The following is a 10,347-nucleotide window of genomic DNA, read 5'->3' as shown; positions in this document are numbered from 1 at the left end:
GAAAAAGCCAATCATCTAATTCGCATAGAAGGGTAAGGGCCCCTGAATAGCTAAAATCACCTTGAAAAATAAAAACAAAATAGGATAACTCATAATTATTAATTTAAAACTTATTGCAGTGCTACAGTGGTTAAAACAGCGTGGTACTGATATAAGGACAGGCATATAGATCAACGGAATCTCTGAATTGAAACTCTCTGAATTGAGAGCTCAGAAATAGAAAAAAAATTGTTTATTTATTTACAGAAAAAAACCATTCAGAAAATAAAGAGTTCCCATATAACTCCTGCTCCCCCTCCCATTGTTAATATCCTATATACAGGTTTGATGGTATTGTATACCCCAGAAAAGCCATGTTTTAGTCCTGACCCAGTCTTGTGGGAGCAGCTGTTTCTTTTAATCCTGATTCAATACTGTAGCCTAGAAACTTTTGATCAGATTATCTCCACAGAGCTGTGGCACACCCAGTTGTGGGTGTGACCTTTCATTAGATGGAGGTATGACTCCATCCATTCCTGGTGGGTCTTGATTAGTTTATTGGAATCCTTTAAAATAGGAAACATTTTTGAGAGAGGCAGAAACCTCAGAGCCAACAGAGAGAGCAGCTGTAGACACTTGAGAGAACAGTTGCTTCAGAGAACAGAGACACAGATGTTTGGAGACACATGGAGCCTACCAGACACGGCCCTGAGATGTTAGCAAGCCAAAAGCTGGAGAGAGCCAAGGGAAGCCAAGAGATGAAAGCCAGCCCTGGAGAAGCAAAGTGAGGAACCCCCATAGGAACAGAGGCTGAAAGCAGTGGAGCCCAGGAGCAAGGGACAAGAAGATACAGGCCACTTGACTTCCCAGTTGACAGAGATCTTCCTGACTCATCAGCCTTCCTTGAATTAAGGTATTGTTCCCTGGATGTCTTACTTTGGACATTTCTATAGACTTAGAACCATAAATTTATAACTTATTAAATTTCACTTTTAAAAAGCCATTCCAGTTCTGGCATATTACATGTAAACTAACATACCCTGCATCTAATATGACACATTTGTTACAACTGGTGAAAGAATATTATTATTATTACTGTACTATTACCTATGGTGCATGGTTTACATTAGGGCTCCCTGGTTGCATTGTGCAGTCCTATGTTTTTATTTTTAAAACTTTTATTCTAGTAACTTATGTACAGCCTAAAATTCCCCCCTTTAACCACATTCAAATACATAATTCAGAACTGTTAATTATGTTCACAAAGTTGTAGCCATCAGTCTCCTTAAAAAATAAGAACGAAGTTGGAAGACTCACATTTCCCAATTTAGAACTTATTACAAAGCTACAGATATCAAAACAACATGGTAGTGGCATAAGGACAGACATATAGGCCAATGGAATTGAATTGAGAATTCAGATATCAACTCTCACATCTATGGCCACTTGATTTTTGTCAAGGGTATCAAGTCCAACAGGAAGTAATAATTGCTTTAATAAATGGGGCTGGAAAAAGATGATATCCATATGAAAAAGAGCAAAGGTGGAATTTTACCCCACAATATATATAATAACTAACTCAACATGGATCAGAAAGCTGTAAATATAAGAACTGAACCATAAAACATCTGGAACACCTAGAAAAAAATATAGGGAAGTATCTCAGGGCCCCATGTTAGGCTGTGGTTTCTTAGACTTTATACCAAAAGCACAAGCAGCAAAAGAAAAAAAAATAGATAATTATGATTTCATCAAAATTAAAAATTTCTGTCCATCAAAGGACTTCATCATGAAAGTAAATAGAGAACTAAAGAATGGGAGAAAACATTTGGAGACCACCTGTCCAAATAACCATTTCCTATCCAGAATATATAAAGAAATCCTACAACTCAACAACAAAATACAAACAACTCAATTTAAAAATAGGCAAAAGATTTGAATAGACATTTCTCCAAAGAAGATATACAAATGACCAATAAGCTCATGAAAAGATGCTCAACGTCACTAAGGAAATGCAAATCAATACCATAATGAGATATCATTTTACATTCATTAGAATGGCTACTATTTAAAAAAAAAAGGAATACAACAAGTGTTGGAGAGATGTGGTGAAATAGGAACACCTGTTTATTGTTGGTGGGAATGTAAAATGGTGTTGCCACTGAGGAAAACATTTTGGTGGTACCTCATAAAATTAAGAACATCATTATCATATAACCCGCCAACCCCACTTGTAGAAATACACTCAAAAGAATTGAAAGCATGAACTCAAACAGATTTTTGCACACTAGTGCTCATAGCGGCATTATTAACAATTGCCACAAGATGGAAGGAAACTGAATGTCCATCAACTGATGAATGGATAAACAAAATGTGGTACGGACATCCAATGGAATATTACTCAGCTGTAGGAAGGAATGAAGTTCTGATACATGCTACATATCAAACATAGATGTTTTTTAAGGCATCGTGTTGACTGAAATAGCCAGACACGGAAAGTCAAATATTGTACAATCTCACTGATATGAAATAAATAGAATAAGCACATTCATAGAGACAGTAGTTACGAGGGGGCTGTGGTGTGGATAGAATGGGGAGTTAATGTTTAATTGGAATAGGGTTTCTGTTGGCATGATGGAAAAGTTTTGGTAATGGATGGTGGTGATGGCAATACAGCATCAGGAATGTAATTAGCACCATTAATCATATATTTGAATGTGGTTAAAAGATGGAAATTTCAGATTGTATATGTGTAACTAGAATACATTTTTTAAAAAGCCACAGTACTGTACAACAGTGTAAACTGTGGACTATAGTTAATAGCATAATTATGATGCTATCATTTCATCATCTGTAACTAAGCTATCACACTAACGCAGTGTTAATAATAGGGAAATTGCATGTGTGAGGGGGGCATATGGCAGCTCTATATTTTCCCCATGATTTCTCTGTAAACCTACAATTTCTCTAACAAAAAATAAATTTAAAAAAATTCCAGAACATAAAAAGTACATATAATCTTTTGTTCAGTAATTCCACATTGAGGCGCTTAACCAAAGAAATGGTTAGAGACAGGTGAATGACTCAGTACAGTGAAATTAGTGACTGTGTGATTTATAACATTAATAAATGGAAATGTCAGATTTATTTAAATAAATGACATATTTACTTATGTATTTAGAATGTCTTGCAAAAATAAAAATGCTTTCATAAAATATTTAATGACAGAAAAATATATAGGATAAAAGAGAAAAAGGGCAGAATACATACAAAAAACTGCTTTGATTCTAAAATGCATCCTTTTTAACTGATATTTTAGGCATTTTTATTATTTAAAAATTTCTTTATTGAATATATTTATTTTAAAATCAGAAGAAAATAATTTTTTGAAAGAAGACTATTAAGCTTACAAAAGAGCCAAGGCACATAAAGAAAGGAGTGCTGGGAACCAGCTTTCCACACCAGTGTACTCCAGTACACCAGTGTAGCTGCAGTGGCCAGGGACTATTTGATTGTTGGGTCATCAACAGACTGGTCATCAAAACTATTTAATATCACCCCTGCGAATGACTATGATCAAAGGCAGAAAATGACAGATTTCTTCAAACACAGATAAAGTCTTTTTACAAAATGACTTTCAATGAAAAGTATTGCTTGGAAATTGTTAACAAAGGAAAAGAAACTGATCATCATGATCTGCAGACTTTGAGAATCATGGTGCTTCAGGAGGCAAGAATCTGAAAGATCAGCAACGTCACGGATGGGGCAGTGAGGCTCAGAAGTATTTAATGATCACCCCAGGTCTAAGAAGTAGGCTGAGAGGCAGAACTAAGAAATCAGGTCTCCTGGCTTTTAGGTTCTCAGCTTAGTGTCTAGAGGGGTTTCCTGACAAAATGAACTCTTCGACCCTCTCTGGATGGAGATTTGTGTGATCATTGTGTTCAGGATGGAACTTGCTTTGAATTCTAAGCCAAGTTGAGATCAGAACTTGGACTGGAATTGAAGGTTCTCCAGGGGCTTATCCCACCAGGTTGCATGCAGGGGGTGGGAAGGGAGGATGGGCACTGAAGATCCCCTTACCTGAGTGTGAGGCTTGATGGGAAGGTAGCACCTGGAGAGGAGCGATGAGGCTTTAGAGCATATGCCCTGCCCTGAAGCGTATGATTTTCTAATTAAGACTGAACAGCAAGTTTGCAACCAGCACCTTTATCCCAGCAGCTGGCTACTCTTGTTACATTTCTCCTTGAAGTCCAGATGTCCCAGGCAGAAATGCTGGGTCAGGGGCTTTTAATTCAATCCAGATTCATATTACGTCCTACTACTGGAGCGAAGAAAAAGGATTTAACAGATGGTGTCCGGCTTGATAAAATTTACCCTCCCTGTGATGCAAGACATACCCCAAGAAGAATCTACTGTGATGCAACAAGCCCAGGAACCTTGCCACCCCAGAGACGGAGCACGGGGTGGGGAGAGGGGGAAGCCAAATGGGAAGTGTGGGCACATCAGAGAGAAAGCTGAGGCCTCCTGCCTGCTGGCTGGAGCCATAACTCTGTGTTCCACAATCAGAACTACTTTCTAAATAACTGGGACACCGAGAAGGTCAGAGAAGTTTTTGAAGTTCATGTTGGAAAGGTAACTCTGGAGGATGGAGAAAAGGAGATAGGAGGGGCTGCAGTGGATAAAGCTTCTGGGACTCTTTTTTTTTTTTTTTTAACTTTAAATTGGAGGCAGATTAGGGACCTGTAAACATCTGGACTGTATGGTTTTCAGGCTCTGGGCTCCCTGACGGGACACTGTACCCACCCCAACAGCCTCCACGGAAGGGCCCTTTGGAACGTCCAGTTCAGCCCTCCAGCTTGCATCACCCCAAGAATGAGCCTTCTGGGGCACAGCCAGGACTCAGAGCAACTGTTTTGTGACCCACAGAGCCTTTGAAAATGGAATCTTTCTCCAAAACAGTTTTTTTTAAAAAAATACAAACAGCAGACTCTTCTGGAAATCACTGCCTCAAGCAGTATGAGGCAAAAAAAAAAAACACCTCAAATTAAAGTCCATGATACATTTTGTACATAGTTTGTGGTTTCATAGTCACTTTAATCTTTTCCCCCTTAAACTCCTCCAAAGCTTTGAGCATCAGCTGAGCCAACACACAGTTGCACTTCTAAGCAACAGACTTGTAAAAGCAGACTGGAGCTGTCCCTGCAGCTTTGTAACATCTCCAAAAGAAAGGGTGACATGATACATTGAAACAGATCCAAGGAACCATTACTATGTTTTGTGGCACAGAGCTGCTCTATTAAAGTCTTATGCCTATAAATCAGGTCAGCCTAACGTTTCCTTTTCCTTCCTATCTCTACATCCCAGGTTAACATTCTCAGTTCCAAGTGTCCTGGATGTGGGCTGGGCTATGGGTTTGGGGCGTGGGGGTGACTGGGGGCGGGGGTGGGGTGAGTCGGGAACCAGAGATGAACATTTGACAAAGTGCTGCAGCTTGGCTGTCAGCTTTCATGACACCGGTGTTAAGTCTCCTCACCCAGCACCCCCCACACCCCGCCCCCGGCATGCAGCATGGAGCCGACCCAAACCTGCTGGGACAAGGCGCCAGGTTGGGTATTTTTAAGACTCAATTTCAAACAAAAGGGAGACCTGTGACCCCTGTACTGTCTTTTGTTCCCTTGTTTTTCTGTGGGGAGATGAATACAGCCTAGCAAAAGAATCTGCTGGACAAGGAAAGATAGAAAAGATAGAGTCAACCCAATTACTCAGCAGATATACATATATATATATATATATATATATATATATAATATTTAACACCATATATATTGTTTTAAAATTTAAATAAATGTTTAAAAAATCAAATTCGCATTGAGTTCATCTGTACGTGCTTTCATGAAAGAACCTGGGTTCTGACGTCCTGAGTTTGAGTCCTGACCTTGTTGGCTTGGACAAGTCACCTCATTACTCTCAAATCAGGAGCAGGGTGAGCCCACCCCCAACCCAGGGCTGCTGGGAGGATTCTCCATAGCGCTGAGTTGTCACTGTCAAGAACTGTGCGCACAATGGTCTGAGTTTTTCCAATCAACATCTTCCTCCGCAGTGCTCTTCTGTGAGTTTTATTTCTGTGTCTTCTATAGGAGGTGGGATTTAGGCTTTCCTTCCTGGCTCCTGCTGGCTTCCCTGAGCAGCCCTGGCTACCCTGGAGCCCGTCTTTCTGATGCGGCCCTTCTCCTGCCATCCCTGACCGGAGCATGAAACCTGGGGAGAAACCGGAAGCTGGTGTTTGCAAAGTGGCCCTTCTCAGTGACCATCCCAGATGTCTCACCCCAGGGAAGTTCTCAGTGGCAGGAATGACTGTGCCTTGGAGGTGGGGTGGGACAGAGGCGCTGCCTGGCCCTGCACATGCCCAGCAGGAGTTCCATTTGCCTGCTCCCAGCACAGGAACGCTGAGCAAACGGGCTCGGGGGCTCAGAGAAGATTGTAGTGGGGGAAGCATAATTCTCCAGCCGCCCTCCTTCTTTGGACTGGGCAGCACGCTTCACCTTTGGGTTGATGTGCTGCCTCAAGGAAGGGTCCTTGGTGAAAGCACAAACTTTTGGGAGGAGAGGGAAGATGTGGATGCCCCAAGACCCCTGAGAACCTTAGGGTAGGCATGTTGCCATCAGAAAGCCAGTCCCGGTGGATGGAGCAGGAGAGGGGGCAGTCCATTTGTCTGCTCAAGTGTACCTCCTGGAAAGCAGGACCTGAACAGTGCCAGAGGCTGCAGGTTCGACTGCAGGAATGATCCCTGGGTGGGGCTGCTCCCTGGATTGAGGTGCTCCCTGGATGGAGATGCTCCCTGGATGGAGGCACTCCCTGGTTGGGGCTGCTCTCTGGATGGAGGTACTCCTTAGATGGAGATGCTCCCTGGGTGGGGCTGCTTCCTGGCTGCTCCCTGGGTGGAGGCACTCCCTAGTTGGGGCTGCTTCCTGGATGGAGATGCTCCTTGGATGGAGGAGCTCCCTGGATGGAGGAGCTCCCTGGATGGAGGAGCTCCCTGGATGGAGGTGCTCTCTGGATGGAGGTGCTCCCTGGATGGGAATGCTTTCTGGGTGGGGTTCCTTCTTGGGTACTCCCTGGGTAGTGATTCTCCCTGAGTGGGAATTCTCCCCAAGTGGTTGCTTCTTGTGTCTGTTATTGAAAAGTTCAGGATGTTCCAAAGATAAGATATTTATCCTTTTTTTCCCCTTATATCCCCCAGAAGAATCCAATCGTTGGTTTTAGCTCAATGTTCCCTATTGCTAATACTCCCACCAGAGGAGAAAATAGTTACAACAACAGGTGGCCCTGGGATTTGCTTATATTAAATATTCTAGGAGGACAATTTGACCAAACTAAGTTCTGGTTTCATTGAATCCACATTGGATCCTAGCCTTCTCTTGCTTTCTCCTCGTCTTACCTCTTAGCTTTTGATATGAGATCAGTCTCTCCTAGAAACCTTAGAAGAGTGAATAAAGGGTAATCTGGGGTCATTTCTGGGCTTTCCTACCCCCAGGACTTGGGAATGTTGTCATCCCCTCCAGGACATTCAGACTGGACCACCTTCCACGCTGATGTGCCCCCGAGAGGGCTTTTGGGTTCTATATAGGTCAAAGCTTGTCAGTTTTTTGTATGCAGTACTCTGTGTCAATTTTTTTTTCTTTTTTTGCATGGGCAGGCACCGGAAATTGAACCCGGGTCTCCAGCATGGCAGGCAAGAACTCTACCACTGAACCAACTGTAGCTTGCCCCACTCTGTGTTAATTTTACCTCAACAAAGCTGTGGAGGAGGAGGAGGAGGAGGAGGAAGAGGAGAATGAGAACACAGCTTCTCCTCTTCACCAATTGGTTGAGCAGGCTGGAGGGACACAGACGGTCTCCTCCCCCTGCCATGACCCCCAGATCTGACTTGATGCTGACACCACCCATGAAATGATCAAATTGCTGGGGCCAGTGGAGCTGGAAGTTTGAGAAAAAAAGCAAAGATTGAAAATCAGACTACATTTGATTTCCAGCTCTTTCACTTACTGTGGGCAAATGTATATGTGTGTGTGTGTGTGTGTGTGTCTCTCTCTCTCTCTCTCTGAGTATTACACACAATGTCTCCAAAGCCACAACTCGCATGTGGCCTCAGCTGCCTCTTGTCCCAGTAGCCCTGGAGCCCAGGGGTCCAGTGGTGGCTGTTTGCCACTGCTTCCTGGCTGTGGGAGTGGAATGGCTGGTAGATGCCTAGATAAGACTTTTAGCATTTCCCGACTTTCCAGAAATTTTGGAGCTGAAAATGCAGATGAAGCATCAGGAATCTAAAGTGGTCAATTATAGAGAAATCCCTTTTCTTCCTGGGAAAACAAACGCAGTGACAGTCATCTTATGATCTTCCAGTTATTAAGTTGTATTCAAGGCAGACACTGTCAGAAGCCCCAGTCCTCCCAACCAACAGCTAGCATTCTCATTTCACAGATCAGGCCCTTGCGGCTGGGAGAGGGTAAGTACTTTCCCCAGATCTAGTGGAGATGAGATGTGGTGAGAATGGACAGGAAGGAGGGCCCTGGAAGCAGCCCTCACACTAACCCCGTGGAGCCTGGAGAACTTGCCCTGCACGCCCTCTGGAAAACATGCCCTCTGGACAAGGGCAAAGGGATGTTTGGCTCAGGGGAAAGGAGACTGGATTGAGGTGGCCTCCCACTGTCCTTGATGGAAAGTATGGTAAGAGTCTCTCCATGCCAAGGACGTTGGGAAGGAGTAGACTACCGTGGGCACTTCTGGAATGAGGAAGAAAAGTCACTGGGACAAAGAGGGCTGTTTTCCTTCAGACAGGGTGCAGATGAAGACTTGGGAATCTCTGCTTTGGGCTGCCCATGCATTAGGAAACAGTGAGACCCTGGACTGGGTGAGATGTATTGTTTCAGGTCATCAGAGTTCCCAGTCCCATTCCGAAGTCTAACCAAGCTGGGGACAATGACTATGGAAGAGAGAAGAACTCTCTCAGCTCTGGGTTTGGTTGCCCTGGCTTGGGGCTGAGATAGGGAGTGACCACAGGTGGGAGGCTGCTCTGGTGTGGTCACCATGGAGGGCCACGGGCTTAGGTGGGGCATGTCTGCTGAACAGAGCAGGGGGCTACTCCAACTAGGGAGTGCCTCCACCCAGGGAGCAGCCAGGAAGCAGCCCCACCCAGGGAGTATCTCTATCTAAGGAGTACCTTCTTAGATACTGCAGTTCCTTATGCAGCCACCAGCTTAGCACAGGGATGAGGTACCCTTCCCCAGGAGATGAACGGAGGTGGGCAGCCCTGCTTTCAAAGCCTGGGGCCCTGGGAAAATTGATAAACTTCCATGCTTTTCTCATCTGTAAAGTGGGGCTAATAACCAGTGCCTTCCTTCTGGAAAGAGACACTGTATTATCTAGGGTTCTCTGGAGAAACAGAGTCAGAGGGAGATGTCTGTAAATACACAATTTATAAAAGTGTCTCATGTAACTGTGGGGATGCAAGAGCCCAAGATCCACAGGGCAGGCTGAGAGCTGGCAGCTTCAATGAAGGTCCTCAAAGATCTTGTAGGAGAGGCTGGCTGGCTGAAGCAGGAAGAGTGACTGTCTCTTCTGAATCCTTAAAAGTCTTCTGGTGATTAGATTTAGCATCACTCATTGCAGAAGACATTCTCCTTAGATGATTACAAATACAATCAGCTGTGGATGCAGCCAATGTGATCATGATTTAAGTCCATGAAATGTCCTCACAGCAACAGACAGTCCAGTACTTACTTGTCCAGACAACTGGGCACCACCACCTGGTCAAGTTGACACATGAACCCGACCGTGACACACACTATCAGGGAAATCACCAGCATGGTGTCCATCTCAGGTGCACAGTAAATGGGAGTCTTGAAGGAATAATTCCCCGCGCTATGTGGTGCTTATGGATTCCCAGACACATTTCCATCCCTCCTTTTATTTTATTTTCATTGCCACATTAATGGGTAGATATCATTACATCTGTTTTATGGATGGGGAAATGGAGAGGTTAAATGACTTGCCTCAAAGGGAATCTCATTCCACCACATCACAACTCTTCTGGTTAATCCAAAGGCCATGGGGAAACCCCTTGCTCTGCAGGTGCTGGGCAGCCAGAAACAAGGCTGGAAGCCTCTTTCTCCCCCAGGACCACAGCACTTCCCTTCTTTGGCAGCCCTAGGTCCTGGGAAACAGGGCTCTGATGCCCTACACACATCCAGCAGTAGGATCTTGGGCAGAAGCGAAGACCTTTAAATCAGGATGGAAGGGAGAAGGGGGTGGGGGATGGGGGATGGGGGGTGGGGGTCCCAACTGAGGTCCGAACTCTCATGAACTCCGTTA

At 44.2% G+C, this 10,347-nt stretch overlaps 1 long non-coding RNA gene across 1 annotated transcript; it reads left to right on the top strand.

Moving 5' to 3' along the window:
- The first annotated feature begins 3,413 nt into the window (after positions 1–3,413).
- LOC143677046 (uncharacterized) lies at positions 3,414–4,999 on the top strand. Its single transcript, XR_013172362.1, has 2 exons — positions 3,414–4,611; positions 4,750–4,999. It is a non-coding gene; the product is annotated as an uncharacterized LOC143677046 (long non-coding RNA).
- Positions 5,000–10,347: the final 5,348 nt, after the last annotated feature.

The sequence above is a fragment of the Tamandua tetradactyla genome, chromosome 1, assembly GCF_023851605.1.
Source record: "Tamandua tetradactyla isolate mTamTet1 chromosome 1, mTamTet1.pri, whole genome shotgun sequence".
Classification (NCBI taxonomy): domain Eukaryota; kingdom Metazoa; phylum Chordata; class Mammalia; order Pilosa; family Myrmecophagidae; genus Tamandua; species Tamandua tetradactyla.
Note: the sequence above shows the minus strand (reverse complement) of the source record. Positions and strands in the feature narration are given on the sequence as shown.